General features: G+C 40.0%; 1 protein-coding gene across 3 annotated transcripts in view; it reads left to right on the forward strand.

Moving 5' to 3' along the window:
* Positions 1 to 1,136: 1,136 nt before the first annotated feature.
* Positions 1,137 to 21,206, forward strand: part of LOC103465750 (mgat4 family member C) — a 145,659-nt gene continuing 125,589 nt past the window's right edge. For all 3 annotated transcript variants that reach the window (XM_008410874.3, XM_017305368.2, XM_017305367.2), the window contains exon 1: positions 1,137 to 1,657. The gene's annotated coding sequence lies outside the window, so the exon portion shown is untranslated. The remainder of the gene's footprint in view (positions 1,658 to 21,206) is intronic.

Here is a 21,206-nt window from a genome sequence, read left to right on the forward strand (position 1 = left end):
AGCCTTACAGCTAAGACTGTTTCGTTTTTGTACTGGACAATAAATCTTTGTAAACAATTGAGATAAAAATGTGTGTCCATGACAGGATGCATGTGGACACGCATGCATCAATGACTTTGTTTCTAAGGCCCATAGTAACAAATCTGGTGATACTCTGAGGACCGACGTCTCTTTGGAAGATCCATGTTAACATGGCCTTTTAGTCCATGTCGGTACAGAACTACGGTTTCTCTGTGTGACTTCAGTCATCATCTTCACAAGATCTTTTGCTTTAAGGTTAATACTTTTCACACCAAACATGTCTTTGTGACCCAGAAGCCATCTTTTTCCTGAGCCTCATGGTGTCTGGATATTCAGGTAGTGTTTATACGTTCACGTCTTTGTTGGAGCAATTGAATGTAGCACCTTCAGGCAGCTGAGAGTAGAGCGCTTGAGCCTAACACGACCCAAAGCTTGGGTTGGAACGGGCCAAAATGATTTCCTTAATGGTTGGATTGGGTCAGGTTTGGGCTTCTGTGGCGCGTTTAATAAGGCTGCAATAGATACAAGACAGAGAAAACCAAACGAGAACGAACAATATAAAGTTGTGTTAATCTATTAGTGTAAATAGAGTGTAATGGGCAGCCGACCCCGCCTTGCTCCGCTCATATCAATCTGACATCCCAGATGAATTGCGCTTGACTCACCATGCGGTCACAACAAATGACAAGATGGAGCTGGAAGAATGCTAAAATGCTTACTGAAATGGTGGTACTTAAGGTATAAAATCGTAAATAAAATAAAATATGTCTGGTTACTTTGGGCGTGGGCCTAAAATTACAGTTAATTAGTCAGGTCAGACTGAGCTCAGACACAATGCCACTGAGCTTGGGCTGGATTTTTAAGGCCCGGTCTAAGTTCTATAATGCAGACATAAAGTATAATAAACACATTGTTTTATACCTATTCATAATTCAACAGTAAATACTTTTTACTTAATCTTATAAAAAAATATATATATATTGCCATTTAACTATTAACTTATTTATTTATACAAATGTCTGTTTTTGTGCCAGTTTTGATTATCTGCTCCAGCCCTTAACAGCATCACCAAACCCCTGAGAGTCACCGCACCCTCCCCACCCCTCAAATAACAAAAAAGAAGAAGAAAAAAAAAAAAACTTATGTACGCCCCTGCATGTTCATCCATCTCCAAACCATCTGTGTTGGACATCAGGATGCGCTTGTATCCGGCGGTGACAGGTGAATCTTCGGCCGTTCGTGCCACGCATGCACCGCTGGAGCGCACCGCCCTCCTGCCGCCGGGAGGAGCAGAGCAGAGGAGGAGAGGAGCGGACCGGACCGGGAGCGCAGCGGCAGGAGTCTCAACACATAACGGGATGCGGTTCGCGATTTCTGCTGCATGAATTCTAATTTCGTGTAACCTAAATCCGCGAAGTTTCCCTTCCGCGAGAGAGCGAGAAAACCCCGGCAGAGGAAAAGCGACCGCTCCAGAAATCTCGTGGCGGCGTCCCTCGTTTCATTCCTCCCGACTGAACCGAACGCTGCGCAGCCGAGGCTGATGACAGTCTAACCGGGAGAGGAGCAGAGAGACAGGAGGACGGGAAGACAAACAGGACATCTGCAGATGTGCGTGTGCAGCCGATGCGCAGCGCAGGTGAGTGGAATTGTTGTGTTTCCGAGATGTTGGCTGTGTTTTTTTGGGGTTTTTTTTTTCCCCGAGAGCTCAAAGTGTGTCAGGTAAAACAAAAACACACGTGGTCGGTCAGATCACGGCACCAGCAGCTTTATTCTGCCTCTGACCCGGCCCCGTGTGTCCAGATGGAGACCGGGTGTTAACTTTCTGCACGTCGGGCTGCAGCCTGTGCGGGAGGCTGCGTGTCTGCAGCGCGGTTCGCATCCCGCAGACCTGGATACGGCAGCCCGGGCTAGAGGCGCGCTGGCGGCTGAGCTGATCGAGATCAAACCTGGTTCTGTTTAAAACTAGAGCTTAGTGAAGAAATACATCGGTCATCCAGCAGGTTGTCACGTCACACTTTGAGTCAGTCCCTGAAGGTAAAAAACTGGTGTAAGGTCTAAAAATTACTTAAAATGTGCGAAATTAGGGATAAATCTGGGCATAAATAATCCTCACTGCACGGTGACATGGAAAAGTATTCATATAACTCGAACTTTTCCATATTTTGTCACGTTAGTCACAGATTTCATCATCTTTTGTTAAGATTTTATATGACACACCAAAACAGTTTTGTTTATATGGTTTTTAATTCTTTAAATGAGAAAATCTAAAAAGAGTGACATGCAGTCATATTCAGTCCCATAAATCAATACTTTGTTCAACCACCTCCTCCTGCAGATATAGCTGCAAACCTTTTTGGTGTAAATCTACCACTACCAGCTTTACATCTAGGGACTGCAGTGGCGGTTCTAGAACAAATTTACCAGGGGCTAATCATGGAGGCACGGAACCAAACCGTGAGTAATTAAAAAAAGGGCAATATTTCATCGTTTAAAATATTGACTGAGCCAACGAACCAAAAAGCTGCTTGTTCTTTTTGTTTTTATTGATTTTTACTGTAAAACTGTGAATAGAATCAGTGACAATTTCTATTGGAGCTGTGTAATGGAATATTTTGGTATCAATCCAATACAAGTAAACACAGGGCCAGTTTCACCAATATCGATACCAATACTAATATTCATCACTTAAATTTGACATATTGTCAAACTTCTGACTTGTAGGCATGTTTATGTTTTTTTTCCTTTGAATTATTTGTGTTAAAACCTTCTAGAAAATGTCTGCAGACTACTTTAATACAATGTTTTTTACATGACAGATCAGAAAGAAAAGCAAAACAAATTTGTGTGCCCTGTTTTCTAAAAAAAAAAACAAAAAAAAACAAAAACATGGTACATGAAAAGACTATTGATTTTGTATTATGTCTCCAGTACAGGGGCCAATGCAGGGGCCCGGACCTGTTGGTCCCGGTCTAGAACCGCCCATAACTGACTGAAATGGAAAGTTTTCTTTGCAGAATTATCTAAAAACATTAGTGAAACTAGATGGAGAACAGCAGTATAACATAAGCATAAGAACATAAGCATAAGAACAAATGCTTATGTTGTTTTCAGCTCTGGACTTTGACTGGGCCATTCTAATACATAAGTGCTGTGGTTAAATGTTAAGGTTTGTTGTTCTGCTGAAAAGTAAACAATTTCCTAAACCTAGTTTTTCACAGCCTCCTAACAGGTTTTGCTCGTGACAAAACTAGATTTCTTTTAGCTTTCATGTAAAAATGTCTTCCTTCCATAAAGTGTAAGACTGATAACCATCCTGTTGATTCATGAATCTCTGCAGCCCCTCCAAAGCGACTTTGCACTTTTTAATTGGGTTACATAAAAAAGGCAGTTAGTTTCACTGAATCACATTAATCAGACTAAAAGAAGCTGACTTTTACAAATTTTGTTCAAAAACCATTATTTCCATTCCACTTCCAATTTATGTACTAAATCAAAAGCAAAAAGGAAAAGCAATGAAATTCAAAATGTATTTATTTATTTATTTTTTGCTTTTGATGCCAAAATTTGCAAATATGTTCCAGGTAGGGTTTGGGTATTTATCATGTTGCTTATAATTTATTATGACAATTTCTTATCATGGTAAGAATTTTGATATATTGTCGACACAATAAATTTCACTTAATTCAAAAAAGAAAAAAGGACTAAAATGTTTTTTTATTTTTTGCTATTTTCTCTACTTTTTTCACAAGAGCATAAAAATATCAGTTAATTAAAAATAAATATGACTCAATCAAGTCTTATTGTGCAGTTTGATATAAATCACAGATACGTTTCATCCTGCAGGGGCTTATTTCAAATAGAGACGCTTTTCAAGGGCAGCGTTTATGTTTGTAGTAAAAGAGAAGTAATAAATAGTTATCATCATCACAATAGTACTAAAAGATATTGATAAAATTCTAAGTCCTTTCGTCCACCTCCTAGTTCCAGGATAGAAATGCTTCAGCAAGGTCATCATTTTTTCCACATTTTTATGAAAAAAGTTCAGAAGACCATAAAGGTGTTACATGCCAGTCAGTCGGGGTCTAAGAATAGCTGCATTTCTATTACAAATGTGCACAAACGTTGTCAATATTCAGCTAACCAGCACCAGCTGAAGTTAGCCGAATTTCACTTAACATTGAAAAAAAAACAGAATTTCGCAATTGTGTGTTAAATAAGAAACGCAAATAAAATGATACGTGACTAAGTTTGTTCACATAAGTCATAAAAACATTAAAATGGCCACAAGAGTTGCATCATCTGCCAGAGTTGCTCATGTCCGGTGGTGCCAACGACGGCTCCATGGCTCATCTGAAAGGCCTGCAGCAAAACAGCAGCTCATTACAAGTGCAGCAGCCCGGCCGCCTCTGGCAGGAGGCTGCCGGCTCATTAGGGGTCACCGCAGGGCGAGGCTCACACCATGAGCCTCTGCTTGTTACCAGAGCGCGTGCTGGAACCTCCGCTTTTCCTGGAATGAATTCTGCTCTCGCCGACAGACGGAAAGCCGAGCGCGAGTCGACCTCCAGCTGGATCTGTGCGTCGTGCCGAGGACCGTTTTTATTTTAAATTCTCTCAAGTTACTTAGGAAGTCGGTGTTTAGGAAGAGCTGAAAACATGAACGCTTCATCATCGGGCTGACAGAAGCGTACAGGGACGTGGTCCCTTCATTTTCCTGCTCTGGTCTCTCCAAAGTTTAGCAGAAGGCGATTGTGAGCCCAGATTTCCAGATAATGCAGTTTATGTTGTGATTGTCGCTGTCTGACTCAGAGGTGTGTGACAAGGAAAATCTGGAGTGAGGCAGCGGAGAAGACAGGGCCGACCCACAACCCACATCAATCTGAAAATAGCTCCCAGAATTGTGCTGTGCATGCTTCTATAATATTCCCATCTATCAGTTCAGCATGGGTTGTACTCTGTCAGGTTCCTGGAGCCTATTCTTTCTCTATGCTGTTGTTTAGGGGCCCAAATTTCACTGATATGTAAAGCCGAATGCCATGTCTTCATACGTATGTCAAGCATATTGTTGTGTGTAAAACCTAAAGGGCAACTACACTGCAAAAACACAAAATCTTTAAGTATTTGTGTCTGGTTTCTAGTGCAAATGTTTTAGCACACTAGAAATAAGATGAAATTAACTTACATGTAAGTTTTAAGCAAGATATAGGAGCTTTTCCCAAGTCAATAATTCCTTAATATTGATTTAAAAAATACTGGTTCCAGATTTTTAAAATTAAAACAAGTTATTTTTTCCATGTTATGCATGGAAGAAATCTGAATATTTTCCACTTTACTTCTATGTTCTAAATACATATGGAGTTCATAACTACTCCATGGTTTAACCAATCTCGTGGATACGAATCCTGTTTTTGTCCTCCAGGGATTAATACTTCAAGAAATGATCTGATTGGACGCTGGAAAAGGTTATTGTTGTGTTCAAGTAGTGCTAAAAGGAGTTAGCATGTTAGCGAAGCTTTTTATCTCAACGCTAAACAGGTTGAAGCAGCACAGACGTCCCCAATGCTAACTTCTAGAGTCCATATTTCTAACAAATTATTTTTTCTAAGTACTTCCATGAATTATTAGGGGCTCCAGAAATACTGGAAAGCTGAATGGGTAGAATAGCAGTTTGCACCAATCTGATGATTGAATAACTTAAATAGCAGATTAAAAACAATAAATACTTTTGTTGTTGAACCCATATGTCTTACTTATTCAGTAAATCAGCAGCAGCAAAAAGGGTTTTTGAATGTATTTCCTTAAACGTTAAAATTCAACGTCAGTTTATTGTTTTTGATTAAAATGCAATTAATTACGGAAACTTCCAAACCCCCCCACCCCTAGTTTTTGCACTATAATAAGGGAGTATCGTTTTTTTGTCTGTATTGAAATGAGTGTATTTGGTAAAACTGTAATGGAAACATCACAGGAGCCACGTGACCAACAACCAGATGTTATTACTGGCAGAAAGACGACAGGAAGTGGTAGGATGATGATGATGGCGCAGCATGTTTTTTAATGACATGAACAAACTTATTTACATGTGATTTTAATTGGGTTTCCTGTCTAATGCAAACCCCGCAATTGCAAAATTGAGTTTTATCAGTATTAGTTATGTGCACGTTTGCAATGGAAACAAAGCCAATGGCTTTTTAAGGTTTATCCCCACTCTATCATGCTACTTCAATATCGTACATGAATCTTTTTAAAAGTTTGATCTTCGTAACCACAAAAACACAGTACTGAGGAATAGTCTGAAAGCTACAGAATAAAGTTCCATACTATTTCTCAGCACATGCATTCACATTCAATTAGCACTCCTGGCAGAAGCCAGAGCAGTGTGCGCGCACACACACATGCACAAACACACACACCGCAGAGTGTAGAAACAATTACCGTATCCGTGTGCTCTGTTTGCCCTTCTTGGACATAATGGTTCCGCCTCACGGAGCGGCAGATGCCAGCTCCGGCTGTGAGAATGAGACAGAAGTCTGGCCAGAACTAACTAAATGGCTGACATATTTCTATCCTCACTGCTAAAAAAAAAAAAAGACTACCCTTCATAAAGTGACTCATGCAGTCACATTTCATCCATATCGTACAAGAAATTTAAATAAGTAATTGTTCCCAAAGAATAGACCTCACAGTGTTGCAGGATGTGACGCTTTTCCTTCATACTTTGCTACCAGGTTTAATTTACATCTGATGTATTTGGTATTAATGTTGAAGTCTAATTTACTCTACAATCTATTTTTTTTTATCTCAAAGACATAGTTGAGGATTTTTAATAACCGTCACAGTCTTTGTGTAGTATAAACACAGATTACTTGGGTGGAGTAGACTGAACAAGCCAAGCTAGTCACAAGCTAATCACAGATGAATTCCACAGCCTCTGCAGAGACGGTCCCGACTGTGGCTCACTTCATTTATTTGTGAAAGGTTAGACAAATGCCAGAAATAATTGTTGCTCTGCCTCTCGACTGTACTCTCCGGTCCCTGGAGTTTTGACGTGTCGATTTCCTGAGGTGTTGCGGGTCATGAGTGCCTGGGCGGCTAGCTGGGCTTCTGCCAGGCTAACGTTGGGAAAACGAGGGTTACCAAGGCCGGGGGAGATTGAAGCCATCTCCAGTGACAGCAGGAAGTGAGCTTTTTTGTCTGCGCTCAGAGAAATCTTAACATCAACTGACTTGAGTTACCGACTCACTTCCTGCCTGGCGGAGAGAGCCAAAGAATGGACTGAAATGCTTGTTATCCAAGCCAAGATTAGCACAGGAAGGAGAGAGAGCGTATCCTGGCAGGAATCCAAACTGTATATTCATACACTCCAAGATGTATTGATGTTGCTTGTCAAGTGGAAGCCCAACAAAGCAAAGCTGGAATCTTAATATTTATTAAGAGCAGGAGGATGAGGGGTATCAGACTGTGGCTGTGATAGTAAGCCCCCCAACATGGTTAACACCAGGTTCCCCTCAGAATCCGTCGTAGTCCAACATCTTTTGTGTTTTAATGGGTTCGCCCTCGATGCAGAAGGCAGCGGGTTAAGATACTTTCAAAGCCAGAACTATTTCTTAACTAAGAGGGGAAAGAACACTCCTGGAATAATTCATTTCCTGGTAGGAGAGCAATAAATCAGCTTCAATATGCAGCTTCTCTCCTCTTGGTACATTTGCTTCAATTTTGCATCCATTTACAATTTCAGGTAAATCACCGGCACTGCAGTCAGCCTCAAATAGCAGGTAGAATTGCGACCACCCTCACATATGGGTTCATTATGTCCTAATTGATAATTCAAATATTGCAAATGTTTGATGGAAGGACATATATTCTGTGCATGTGCTTTCATTTGTAACATATTCTATACACTGTGTAGTTTTTTTCTTTAAAATGTGTTTTTCAATCAAATTTATTAGTATAGAACATTTCAGCAACAAGGCAGTTCTGAGTGCTTTTACATCATGAAGACATAAAAACACCATAAACATCACATAGTCAACAGTTGTGAAAACCAGTAACAGTCTTTAACCGTATAAGACCTAAGTTTCAAAAGTTTTCAAATGTTGGTTGGAAAGTGCAACGTCTCCCCTTTTAGAAACCATTGGAATTTTTCAGATAGTGATAAGTGTGGTGGAATTACGGTAATGAAGATTTGGCTGGATCGTCACCGCTACGTTCGGTATGGAAGGGTTAAATGGGAACTAGACTAGTCTGAAGGCCTTCCTTAAAAAGGCCCAACTTCTTTCAGCTTACATTTCATCCATCCTTTAGCAGTTCTCTCTTTCCCCTATTGTATTTGACTCGACTCCCCATATTGACTTCCTGTGTGAGAGGTTCATAACCGCATTCCCATTATTCTGTAGCAGGAGCCTTTGTACCAAGAGCTCGGAGAGAAAAGCTTCAACCTTCTCGCTGTGTCTGAGATTGGTGAATCCTGCTGAGGTTTAGCTTCCAGCTGTTAGAGAGTCGACTGTGAGCCATTTACGCCGCTCTTCCCCTCATACACATTAGTTCATTACCACTCTGGACGGACAAAAACCTTCAAATTCTCAATATTCATAACAAACACAGAAGGGCACTGCTTTTCGAAAAGTAATACAATTTATATGGAACTAATTAAATTGCCTCTTCATGAACTGTTTAATTTACGTTGGAAATAATAGGAAAAGTTAACATTACAAGCATAGGGAATAAGTTATTTTATCCCTTTGAGGATACAGTGGATAATTTATTTCTTTGCACACTGGGAGTCTGTGCTTTTATAGCTTGATCTGACGTAACTTGACAGAATCACTAGCTGCTCCCACTGTGGGGGTACCTACTTTTTTTTCCAGTTCGAGGGGATGGCTTTTCCAAAATTCTGCAGCTGAACTTGAGCAAGAAGTCAATTTCATTGCACCAGTTCGTTCGTGATAATATGAGCTGAGTGGTTCTGAGGCCTGGCTCACCCAATCCTACCTCCGAGGGCTTTTGGGAGGAACTTGCCGCATGTTCGCCAGTGAACAAGCGGTGATTTTTGCTGTGTTGGCTGTCGGATTGCTACATTTCTTGATACCAGTGCATCGGGAACCGACGCCAGGGGCCATTTCTTGGATATGTCAAGGGCACTGACAGAACAGCAACAGTTTTCCAACTGAAGAAGGCTCGGCTCGGTACATTTTGAGCTAAAGCGGCTTGGATACAAAACATTCACTCGAGAGAAGTCTTCAGTCTGTAGAAGCACTAGGTCATCATTCAATATGAACATCATTCCACATGTGTGTTGAGCCGACACACTTTTGGTCCAATGAAATTGTTTTCCATTTACCTATAATTGAATTGGTTAACCAAGTAGTTCATGCGTAGACGTGGCTACGCACCACAACAATTTATTTCATATGGTAGAAGATTCCATGTCATTTGTTTATTAATCAGTTAGTTTGTTGCCTTTTATTTTAATAATACCCCAGGGGCACTCGTTGGTTCTGCGTGTTTCATTTTTGGCTGGGAAATTCTGATGTGGATATTCTGTGACAAACTACAAGAAGCAAAAAAAAAATCAAACAACCATGTTGTAAGGAATTTCTTGACAGACGTTGAGCCTTTCTATATGAAACTAATGAATTTGTCTCCTGTGAGGTCTATTTGTACTTTGGTTGAGAACTTAAAGTAAAACATTTTTTACCTCATTTACCACCATTTTATTTTTGTCAAAGTTTGATTTGAATACAATGATTTTTGTAATTTAAACCTACTGTCACTGGCAACTAGGTAACATCCCGAATGCTACATTAAAGTTTTTGCAATGAAGTAAGCAGATGTGGACGAAGTTGACCTTTCTCCAGATCTACATAGCTAAGCCACTGAGTTGTTTTGGTTAGGTTTGAGCCCTTAACTGATAATTGTAGCAATGAGCTAACAAAGTCAGAACAATGATCGATATTTACTCCGTTTTTGGTCAATTAATAGTACAGATACGCAAGATATCGGCATTTACAAACTGTACTGTCGAATGTTTGCTATTCATATATTGTACTGATTCATATGTTGCTTATTGACTATAGCAGCAATGTTAGTATTTAATATTGACATTGACCCAAATTTTGATATTGGTGGATTGTATACATCTACCTGAGATTTCAAGGTTCATTACAAATGTACAGGAGATTCCAAAACCAGAGGCAGTTTGGCGAACAAAAGCTTTAGCTCCAATGATCTGCTAGCTTCAAACATGGTCTATATGTCAAGTCTCTGCTGGATGTTTACTTGATTTTGGAAAAAAGACTTTTAAATTCTGTAAAGTTTAAAATTATTTTCTAAGATTATTGAAATGTGTTGTTTTGAAGTATTTAGGGTTAGAAACTTTCTCTCTATTATTCATAATTCTTTTTTTTTTTTTAGAAATTTTATCTCAACTATTTCATATTGCAGTTTCTCTAGCTGCCTTCTACATTTTACATCTGACATAACACAAGACACGACATGTTTGCACACGTATCATACAGTTATGAGCTGCAGCAACATAAAAACAGGAGTGCTGTGGTGTGTTTCACCAGAACCACGTGGACGGACATCTGTCCTGTTGAATTTCGCAGCAGAAGCAGTTCATTTCCATTAACTCCACGCCTCGGGGCTTTAGTGTCTGTAACAAACGACCCGATGTGTCACGCAGTGGTCAGGCCGCCGAGCTCCCAGGTAACCATGGTGCACATAAAATTAGCATCCTGTTTGTAGCATAAACAAAGTCATATTTCATCACTGTGCTTGATCAGCTTAAGCTTATTTAAGATACTTCGACTGGTAAAAACTGGACCAATTTGTAACAGAAGACATTGTTTGTATTGTTCAAAATCGATCTGTGATCAGTGAGACCATTTATACACAGTTATATTCAGTATATTAAAATATGCATTTGAAAAAAGCTACTGCATCAGATGAAAAATACCTTCTGAATATAAAAACTTTAAGTAGGAATTAAACATACGTTGATTACATCCACATTTCTGTATGAAAACAATCTGACATAATATTCTAATCTTTACTGCTGTTTGTTCATTGGCTTTGAGCAGAAAATGATAACTATTGGAAATAAAGGGTTGAAACATCGGCATGTGTTGAATTAATCTATATGTGTTTGACTTAGAGAATTGAGCTACTGAAGTAAATGAACTTTATAATAACAACGTAATGTTGAATATTGCTCCATATGAATGCTGATTTTCTTATCTTTGAAATCCAGTTTTTGATTTTTTTCACAAAAAGAATAAAATGTAGGTGCCATCCACACTCTGTTTTATCCTTTCTCTTTAGTTGAGAATAATTCTTTGGTCCAATTCTGATGACTTAAATGTATTTTACATTTCTTTAAAGCAGAAGTAGATCTTTTGTCAAGCTACAATCTGAACGCCAGCTTCGGTATCATCCAAGAGAATCAATGATGGGGGGGTGAGGGGGGAACCTCAGGAAAATTTGCATATCAATCATTTTGGCATAGGTTTAACACAATCTTTCCCCCCTCCATCGGGGTTAAAAAGATAAAAAATTGAGAGAGGACTCTTTTTTATATTAAATTTAACCTATGAGAATTCTTTTATCTTTTAAGATTGCACTGAAAGTTAGTAGCAACACTACCAAATGTCAAAGAAAGGGGAAAAAAAGAAGATTCAAAGGAAAGATGGTGAATTACCATTTGAAATATGCATCTCTGACAGAGAAGTAAAGACCAGAGGCAAACCGTGTTTAAAAGTTAGTGGAAGGATGGCTGAGATAGTCTGGAGAAGTACGCTATCGTGCCATTGCTCTTTTTTTTTTCTTCGTTTTTTTTGTCTTCACACCAGCTGTTGATGAAGGCAGAGAGCAGCTTTGATCAGAGAGAGTAGGTGGAATGAGACTGACAGTACAGATGTGGACCTGAAGGCGACGCCGGCTTCCTGCATTATTTATCTCTTATAAAAGAATTTTAATTCGTCGGGGTGTGAAAACACGAACATTTCCGGAGCTCTGCTTTTAATAGCTGCAACACATCAGACTAAAGAGTTCAATTAAGACAATAAAATTCAGGACAAAAACTTTTTTTTGACACAATAATGATGTCGAAGTAATTTATTGAAAGACCGAAGCAGACTCCCGGGCGCTGCAGCCATATGTAGCGTTCCTCAGCGAGCCGTTTAAGGTTGGGAAAAGTCCCACTGACAGAAATACAAACTTCAAATGTCAGCATTTGCTCAAAGCGCCAGGGGAAGAAAATTCAAATGGCACAGCTGATGCACCTGCAACTGAAGCTGTTTGTTGTTTCACTAATCCATCAGCAGCAACCCAGACAACGCAGGTGCTCCTGCAGCTACAGGTCTGGAGATTACTGCTGGAGCTGGAGGCCTGGAGTTCACTTAGAAAAAATGGTGAAAGTGCTAAAATATACTTTTCAGAAGTGTTTTTTTTATTTCCCAGACATTTTTAGTAACGTCTGGGAAAGTAGACGTTTTTAGTAACGTCTACTAAAAGCGTCTGTTTTTAGTAGACGTTACTAAAACAGACGTTTTTAGTAACGTCTGTTCCTAAAAAGTAACAAATAGGATTTTTGTTTTGCTTTTGTATTGAATTTGTTAGCTGTGCAAAACACTAATGTCCAGGTTCAACTAGTCAATGTGTTGCATGTTTTATGTTTGGGAAATTGGAAAAGTCTTTTTGTGCACTTTGTAGTGATAACATTTACTGAGGCCACAACAAAACCAGGAACAAATCTCCCAGGAGGGCTTTGAGTTATTTTCAAATTCTGAAAGTGTGGATTCTGAGGTTTCTACTGATGTCAAACGCATAGAAATATATTTTTTTTTTTAAATGAGGGAGATGTGGACATTTGAATGTTGGCACTCTGTAAACAAAATTAGGGAGAAAATGGGCTTCAAAGTTTCAAAAGAATTGTCCCTGAACCTAATCAGTGTGTGAATAGCTAAAGCCCGGCACATTAAACAGCTGTGGTTTGGTTTACATGAAAAATTAATCATTTTTCTCTGTCTACAGCCTGACCATTGCTTTCCTAACCTATTTTGCTCGATTCAAATCTCGCTTCACTATCAGTCTGGATTTTCTCCCATTCACTTAGATTCCGCCCGTAGAATTTCAACCAGGCCAATAAGCACACAGAAGGAGAAGTTGTGAATCACCGTAGTGTTTTAGAATTGTAGTCTGCCTGTAGTTTTAGCAATGGCAGCGGAGGAAGTGAACATAGCCGTTCAGCCCATGTTGGCCAACGCTTCCAAATATTGAGTTAACATTAACAGCTGCCTGGTTCGGCTCTGAACTTCTCTCATTGCAGAGGGGGATGGTTGTTTACAGCACAGGCAAGCTTCATAGCAACAAACATTCCATACATCACAGGACAATCTTAGACCCTCTGTACAAAACAAAGTTGACCAAGTTCATTTTCTCTCCTCATCTCCACTACATCCATTCTGTTTATCTGTCTAGCGTAGCCTGTTAGCCTCTCTGTCTGACTTTAGTACACACACACATACAGGAATCTCTGTACATGGAGGGCATCCTGTGTGTGTGTCTGCTGTGAAACTACAGGAAGACTTTGTGTCGTGGAAACTTTTGTTGCTTTTTTTCTTGAACGACTGGTCGTACCAGTGTGGCTTCAAATTTTTTCTGATGCACCATTAAGAAATTAGGTTGCATTTAAAGACTTGTGCTGTGTTGTTTTTGTAAGGCAATGACTAATAAAGAACATAAAGACAATAGAGGTGTCTTATTTTCAACTATTTACAGATATAGGAATAAAACATTAAAGTTGTTTTTCCCTACTACTACATGGCTCCTAAACCACCTGTTGGTTTTCTTACAATTAAGACACTAGAAATACTGTAAGTAAAAAGTAAAATTGTCATATTGTCTGTTACATCATGATACAAATAAATTCTGTAGAATTAAAATGTTTATTTTATTCCTAGCATTGCTATCAAATGATTGAAGTTTTCAACTTATGTAAATTAATTAATTTTGTTTGAGCAATATTTTTTAGCTGTTGAATCTAATCACTCTTACCATAACTAATGCTATTATTATTATTATTTTTAAACTTTCTATTTAGATGTTCATTTATTTATTGCTTTTTACATTTATATCGTAATGCAAGAAGATGACTATGTACGCCTTCGTACGAATTCAATATGATGTTCTGGGGTAGCCAGGATTTTATAAAAGTGGGGCCATGGCCCCTCCTGAGCCCCCTATTGGCTGTGCCACTGTGCTTCTTTGGAAAATAAAACATCATTTAAGAACAACATTTAAGAAATCCTGAAAGATACTTTAAGCCTGGTAAAATAATAACTTGTTTTTCTTCTCTATCTAACATGCTTTCAACCAAAAGGAAAAGACAACCTTTCTGCTTGCATCTATCAGAACGAAAACTACAAAATCCTGTAAATATGAAGACACCGTTCCATCACTTACTCCTTTGTCATCGTCCCTTAAACAGATATCCTGAATTCTTGAGGTCTGTCCCACTCTGCTCTGACCTTGAACTGTAATTAGTTTAACTCGCCACTTGTCTTTATGCAACACTTTATATGGGGCACAGAGTGGAAAGTGTTGGAGATGGTGTGAAGACATTGGTCCTCTAGGACCACAAAGCTGGGAAAACAAGGATAGAAGTCTGAAAAAACCTCTGAGAAAACAGACTGTTAGCTGCTACCTTGGAGAGAGGTGTGACGCTTTGGGGAATAAAGAGTGTGGAGTGGAAAAACTGGAGGGTGGGGACGGACGGAGGGCTCTTGAGAGACCTAGTGAACAAATGAGACGGTGAAAGAAACATCCATGCGCAGGATTGATAGAAAAAAAAAAGAAAAGATGACAACTTACTGCCTGGCTACTCTTCGCCATCACAATGAGCGTTGGTCCCACTTCTCCGAGAGCCAATTATCTCCTCCTGCATGACTTACTGAGATCATTTAGGCTCGGTGGCGAGCGCGTCATACACGAACACTGAGCAGGAGCGTGCGCTGGGAGCTTTACATGCTTTAGGTAGGCGAGTGCGTGGATTTGATTTTATGACGGTGCTGCCATGAGAGGTGACACGTTTCAATCTGTAGTCTCGGTGTGCTGCTGCGCTCGTGTTTGTTTCCTGGCTGATTGTTTCACTGACGAATGTCTGACTGGTCTCTCTAGCGTTCTCCCTATCTCATTCACACCCGCGCCTTGTTTTCCATTTGTTCTCCATCTTGTTTTGGCTTCCTTTCAGGTTTCTTTGTAGTCGTTTTTGCCTCTTTGTCTTTATAGACTTGATATTAGTTGCGTTTCCATTGACCACGTAGTTGCTCAGAATGGAATTTCGAAAATAATTTTGTTTGATGGAAACGCAACAATTTCGATAGAACTCCTGCTTTTTGATAATAAGTTTCTGCAATAGGTTGAGGTGGTTTTTCAGCTGTATTGAAATGACCTTATTTTCCGCACTATAAGGTGCACCTAAAAACCTTCAATTTCCTCAAAAGTCGACAGTGCACCTTGTAATCCGGTGCGCCTTATATATGGACTAATATTGAGCCAGCAAGTCTCGCAACTATGGTAAGCAGCACAACTTCATTTTCCCTTGTAGAATTAGAAGCGCACGGTGCATGCTTTGCTGAAGCGTGCCGTTTCATTTCCATTTGTGTGTTTGTGTAAAGACCCCAAAATGGCTCCTATTAAGAGACATGCTTACGACGCAGAGTTTAAACTCAAGGTGATCAGTCACACAGTAGAATACGGGAACAGAAAAGCAGTGAGAGAATTTAACAGTAACGTATCTATGGTGCGGAGTGGAGAAAACAAGATGACCTGCGCCAAGTAAAGAAGACTAAACAGAGTTTCTGAGGGAATAAAGCGACATGGCTACATTTGGAGGACAAACTCGAACAGTGGGTTGTTGAACAGAGAACAGCAAGTAGAAGTGTCAGTACAATCCCTATTTGAATGAAGGCAATAGCGCTATCACTGCCAGACAAGAGCAGCGGCACTGACTCGATTAGTGACGACTTTGACGAGACGGAGCCGGGCATGTTGGATGCCGTATTCGCCCAATTGTTTAATTCGGACACTGAAGAAGAACAATTTGAGGGATTTGTGGATGAGGAATAAATTAATAAAGTGAGCTTTACGTGTTTATTTTGTGTGTTTACAGCTGAACAAGGTTTGTCATATTGTGAATATGGACATTAACGTTTGAACAATGTTGAATTATTGATGTATTGTTATTGCTTTGTCCTATTTTGAGTGTTACTATATTGTAATTGCACTAACGTTTGATTTATAACAGTATCAGACAGTTTTTTACGTCTTTATTGAATCGAGGAAAAGTTCCCCTTCACTATGTGATATAAATGTTGCACTACATCTTATACCTTGCTGTTGTTAAAAGATAAACTGTGACACGAAAATACCATGTCACTGACTTTACTTCGGGGAAAATAAAAAAAACAGCTGTTTATTCATTTTGGGAGTGAACGGAGTTGTCAAAACGCTGGTTTGTGATCTATTAATAAAGTTTGACTGACATTCCCTTTAGCGCAGCTTCATCTAATGGATGCATAACGTAACTCCAGCCTCTACTGTAGCATCTATTCTATGCGCCTCATAATGCGGTGCGCCTTATATGTGAAAAAAGTTTTAAAATAGGCCATTCATTGAAGGTACGCCTTATAGTGCGGAAAATACGGTAGTGTGTTTTGCAAAACTGCAATGGAAACACTTTTTTCGCATTACAGGAGTTATGTGATCAAAAACCAGATGTTACTATTAATGGTAAGACGAAGAAGACAACAGGAAGATCACAGTGCAGTATGTTTTTAACTGTGTTTCTTAAACACCACATTTTCAAAATTGTTTTTGCGACATTAGTGGAGCATCAACAAAGTTTTGTGCACCTTTGTAATTGAAATGCAACTACTGACTGCTGAGCTGACGTTCACAGCAAAAAATTATTAATTCAGTATGCATTCAGTAATGTAGAGTTGCATCATGAATAACATACCATAACATACTACAATTGCTGAGGACGGTTAGCTAATTATGGCTCATGGGTGGCTGACTAGCTGTCAGTGGGAAGCAACAGAACTAGCTAGCAATAGAAAGCTACACGGGAATAGCGGTTAGTGGGTAGCTTGCTAGCGATCAGTGGTTAGCTATGGTTGGCTAGCTAGCTAACCGTCAGTGGGCAGCAACAGAGGGGACAGCCCTGCCTTACTGCTGACTGTCCTTCTGGAACTTTCTCTGGCATTTCTTTGAAAAATCACTTTTATTTTCACAGGGATGTGTGGAGTGCCAGTCTGAAACCATATCTTACCAAGCCAGAACCGACCCATGCCAGTTTCTGACATCCGCTGCTGCGGCTAACAGTTAGCCTGCTGAGCTGGGCTGCACTTTGCTTTGTTGACCTCTTTCATGTTTCAGCTTCTCAGAAGCTCATGAGCTCATCACTCTAATGAATTTGCCTCCTAATTAATCCAGCCGTTAGCCTTTTTAGACTTTGCTGGAGGCACAAACACACAGTGGTGTCACTTTGTCATGTTTGTGTTTCCTTCCCACCGAGACATCTTCACGTCCTCACAGCTCTGCCCCGTCTCGCCCTTCCTCCCTGCTCCTGGCTCATTGTAAACACTGAGAACTTCATTTCACGTTGGAATGGAGCGCAGCCCCGAGACGGAGCAGAGGTTACTGTACAGGTAAACCTTCGCTGTCCCATTTCAGCGGCTTCAGCGATAGCGGCGAGTCTCCTCTCGCTGGCCCACTCGGCTCTTTTTCATACCTTTGTCTGTTCGTTGTGATTAACTGCCAGCCCTCGTGGCTCGGGTGATTTCTGCTTTGTGTCGAGAGCACGGCTGCAGACGGCGCTGTGTGAAGAGAAGAGGCGATGGAGCTGGGGGTGGGGGTTGGAGGATGGGATGGCTGCCGGGACTGGAGGGTCAGCTGATCAGCTCTGAGGTGAGGGAGATTTATGACCCCCCCCAGAACAAAGCTGTGTCTTTTGAGAGAACGGGAACCATAAATCAGGGAGAACTGGGTCAGATCGGGTCAGCGCTCATCTGCTCAGTGCTGATCTCTTTTCCTAAAGGTGTGGGGCATTTTTTTCCCACCTGACACTTTAAGTGACTTTTTTCAGCCTTTGCTGCTGGGTTTTGCTGACCTGATATCTCGATTGGTCACATTTTTTTTTCTTGCCAGTACAAAAATGTTCAGAAAAGTCTTTTGAATGTCATATGTTTTCGCGTCAAACCACAACACATGGTTTTCTGCTCCAGGCAATTTGTTTCAGCCCCCTGCTGGCAATTCTACAAAGAGACTGGTGACATCGTAATGTAGAGCTGTGTATCATCTATAATAGCTCATCTTATTTCCTGTAGTAACCCGAGTAGTGGGAACATATAGATATTGATATTGAATAAGAGGAGTCTCAGAATTGAACCTTGTGGTATCCTGTATGTGACTATAGAAGTTACACGCTGCAGCTTTAACATCAGTACAGTGTAAAGAAAATCTGTTGCCTATTTCTTTTAATTAACCAATAATATTTGGACAGCAAAAGTGCTTAATAAATTATACATTTTCTTTTCACAAAATTTGAAGCAGGTGTGGCTGAAATTATGCTACTTGAGGAGTCTCTTTTGAATCTGCATACAGTACTCCAGTTAATCAATAACCAGATTAGTAAATGATAATTTCAATAATCATTTCATCTCTGGATCTGATTGTTTCAGTCTGAAACCTGCATAGTACAGTATATTCTGAATTTTATTTTCCTTTTTGGTCTTTAAAATACCAAAATTTGCACATTTTTCTTTGTGATAAAATAATTTTTAAATACCAAATCAGATGTTATGACCAGTTACTGAGTACTTGAGTAACCGTTTTTAGCAAATTTATTTTTTACTATTACTTGATTCATTTCTTGGATGGATATTTTTTTCATTTACTTGAGTAAAAATATGTTGAAGTAGTACCACTTTGTATGAATTTCTTGATTTCTCTATAACTCCTTAAAAAAAACTGGTTATGCAACTTAATTTAATGAAGTTACAAGTAGTCAAACTAAGTTTAGCCATGTAAATATAACAAGTTTATTAAGCTGTTGTGTTAATCAAACATAAATAAAGTAAGCGTAATGAGCTGAATTTCATTTCATTAACTAATTTATCTAAGTTGGGGTTCCATTCTCTCTTTGCAGTGCATACGACTCCATGGTGGGCGCCCATTATTTTCACTTCTGTATTTCATTTGCCTGTGCAGAAAATCCTAGGAAGACACATTAAATGTTGTGGTTGTAATGTGATGAAATGTGATAAAGTTCAAGGGGTCTGAATACTTTTCCTAGTTTCTGTAAATCACAGATTTTCTGTCACGTCAATCACGTCTGCCAGCGAATGAATGTTTTGTGTTTAAAAAGGCCATTAGCTGCTGTAAGTGAGTCACCAGTAATCCTCCCATTATCTCCGGCTATGTTCACACTGTTGGCCTTTAGTCTCTGCTCGTCTTAATCGCCCTAATTATATCATATTTGTCTTTATGAGAGGCTGATGAAAATGAAACGGCGGCGTTCTCGTTCTGGCAGCCACTTGTAACCGATTACACGCGACGCATTACGCTCCCCGATCTGTTTGATTCCGGTCGCTGGTTCGACTAGTCGTGTGATTTGTCTTCCTCAGGGCAGCTGGAGCCAAAAGTGAAAAATTGATTTTTCAGCTGAAGGATTAGCATCGGAGTTATTGCTATAGGCATGCATTACATTACAGTGATTCACGCTGCCTCTGTGCGTCAAAGCGGGCCGAGGAAGCTCTTCATTATCAGATGCATAGGGCTGATTTTATAGGAAAGGGAACCCGCGTGGAGTCGACTAGTCTTTAGTGTGGAAGCAGTGGGCGCCGGGTAACTCGATGCCGCCTTTGTGGAAGTTCAGTCAACTTGAGTAAAGGAGATAAATAATCTTCACCAGGAAGGATGGACCTTAATTTATTTGTGTCTGTGTTGTTGTTGCACAAAGGGAGGGGGAAATCAAACGTATGCAAATTCATTTCTGTGGAATGGAAATGACTCGCCAAACATCACAAGGCGCTCGGCGCGGCAGCCGGGAGTTGCTCTCACGATCGAATTTTCCCCCGTTTTACTTTGAGCAGGTGTGTTTCCGTCTCCGGGCCTCCGTTGTGCCGAAGCCTTGGAGGGGTTTACCGTGTTTCTGCCTGCGTCAGAAACCCTTCGTCGAGCTCCGAACGGCGTCTGGAGCTCTTTACCTCTGAAGCGCTAAACTGCTAGAAAAAAAGGCAGCGGTGACCTTTGTGAGCTCAAAGTTGTCATTTACTTACCTTGTGAAAACGGTTTGGAAGGCGAGCTGAGCTGACTCTGGAGTGTTTTTGTGACTTTTTTTTCCACACACACGCCTTACTGCAAGTCATTATTGCTGAGGTTTTGGCATTTTTACTGTCAGTGTTGCTTTAATGAGTAACACAAATGGCATAATCAGATCCCAAGGGGCAGCTATTAGCCTGCGACTGCTTTATTACTGCAGTCTGGTTTTACTATTGACATTAGTTTGGTCTCAGGACTTCACTGCAAAACTGTGATGATGCCCATTAAAATCCCCCCCACAGCAGTTTAGCATAGCATTGTAATTATATGGTACAGTGCAGTGCTGCAGTCTTTATGCTCCTTTTACCCATAAAGGTGGAAATAATTAAAATAAAACTGCAGTAGGACGTGGAGAACACTTGGAACTGTCTAATTTGTCTGTTCTTACTGAAGGATCACACTGTGGCTCGCAGTTGAATACTTTAAAAATCAAAGTTTTTGTCAGACAGTTTCTGTCAGATGTGTGTCTGAATCTCATTATTTTCATCTCTTTTTTGAACATTGGAACAGTAATAATGAGTGTAACTTTATGCATGTAGTACTATACATGCATTACGGCTGTTAGCGGTGCACCAATCTTTAAAAAACCTGACCTGCCCGTTCTGATTTTGGCCGATACCGATTTTTTGTTGTTGTTGGAAAAGTTGCTAAATATAACAATATTGGGGCGAATGTTTACCTCAAGTTGCCTACTGATCTGCATGTTATTGTGTGAAGGTTTGGATATTCGTCAAAACATTTGGGTGAATGCGACTCTAGAAAATGACTAGAAAAAGACCCTAATCATCACCACAGTGGACAGC

This window comes from Poecilia reticulata, chromosome 6 (genome assembly GCF_904066995.2).
Source record: "Poecilia reticulata chromosome 6, P_reticulata-male-v2, whole genome shotgun sequence".
NCBI lineage: Eukaryota > Metazoa > Chordata > Actinopteri > Cyprinodontiformes > Poeciliidae > Poecilia > Poecilia reticulata.